The sequence below is a fragment of the Neopelma chrysocephalum genome, unplaced genomic scaffold, assembly GCF_003984885.1.
Source record: "Neopelma chrysocephalum unplaced genomic scaffold, ASM398488v2 Primary Assembly neopelma1_101, whole genome shotgun sequence".
Lineage (NCBI taxonomy): Eukaryota > Metazoa > Chordata > Aves > Passeriformes > Pipridae > Neopelma > Neopelma chrysocephalum.
This window is the reverse complement of record NW_020897764.1, coordinates 555,689-557,321: the sequence shown is the minus strand read 5'-3', so window position 1 is coordinate 557,321 and position 1,633 is coordinate 555,689.

The following is a 1,633-nucleotide window of genomic DNA, read 5'->3' as shown; positions in this document are numbered from 1 at the left end:
AAAAAAAAAAAAATCTCAGAGAGGTAAAAAACTCTTCTCTCAGCCAAGACACTGAAGGCAAATATTAAAAAAAAAAAAAAAAAAAGAAAGGAAAAAAAAAAGTTTGAAGTAGCTCTCTTAAAAAGGACCCAATCAGCACTTATTGCCAAAGGGAGAATTCTGATGCTTTGGCTTGTTCTGTCAATCAGGAGCGTGAAGTCAGGAATGAGCTAATTGCAAGGAGATAGTGTTTTAATACTCATTAGGGGGCACGTTGGCCCACAAGCCAAGGGATAAAATGTAGTTTTAAAAAGGGGAAGGAAGATTTAGGGGGTTTAAATAGACAGGGGGGACCCCTGTGGATTTGGGTAGCTATAACAACCTGCCCGGATTTCACTCCCTGGGTCGAAGCTACTAAAATGCAAAAAAAAAAAAAAGAAAAAAAAAAAAGGTGTGAAAGTTTTTTTTTTTTTTGGTGTTGGTTTTTTTTTTTTCAATTATTATTTTCTCAAGTTTCTCCTCCTTGCCATTCTGTCTTCTTCTCAAATCCCCATTTCCTCACGGTGACGGTCGGGACGCATTTGAACAACTTTCTAGAAACTTTCGGGTTGTGCCTTTTTGGTTTTTTTTTTTTTTCCTCCTTTTTCCATTAAAAAAAAAAAGAGGATTTACACTCAGACAGCCACAACCCCCCCCTCAGCCACACGCACCCCCCCCTTCCCCACCAGTCCAACCAGCCAGATATCCAAGGGCTCCACTGAAGACATCTGCTAAAAAATCAACTTCTTCCATGCAAATCTCAACAAGGCTCATCCAGATCATCCCAATTTCCAGGAATTCCAGCCTCGGACATTGCGAAGGCGCTGCTGCAAACGACTTCATCCACCAGATCCACCCCACAGGGCACTAGTAATTGATCTCTTTTTTAATTTCTCTCTCTACATATTGTACCAATTCCTCCCTTTTCAGTGGCGGTGGTGGGGGGTGACTCGGGGTGGATCCCACGGGTCCAAAAAAAAAAAAAATCCGCAGGTTTTCGGTGGGGTGAAAACAAGAGGGGAGAAAAAAAAAAAGGGAAAAAAAATCATTATTAATGTTATTATAAAGACGTAGCTCCTCGATCGTGGGTCCGTGCTTGGATTTGCTGCTCCTCCGGAACATATTGTTTAAAGCTTGCTGGATCTGGGAGCAAGTGTCACCCAGCTGACAGGCTTTCCCTTCCCCTGGCTCATTTGAAAGGGGGCTGGAGAGGCGAAAACGAGGGGATGGAGGCACTGGATGAGCGAGGAGATATTTTCTCCCTGGAATAACAACAACGATTCTCTTTTAACATGATTTTTTGGGGGGCTGTCGTAGCTTCTTGCTGCCTGTTTTTTTTCCTTTTCTGTTTTTTTGTCGCCTTTTTTTTAATTTTGTTGTTGTTGAGGAGGAGGACACAGAGAGCTGGATGAGATTTTATTTATTTCTTTGAGTTTCTTTTCATTTTTTATCTGCGAATGAGAGAAAATTTCTGTGGCTCCCAGGGAACAAAGAGAGGTACAGTTTTTAATGACTTTCTTGGAGGAAGGCTTGCAACCTCGCATGAGCTCAAATCAAAATGCGCTTTCATTCTCATTAAGAGCTGCATATATATTTTCCCTTAGTAGGGAATATT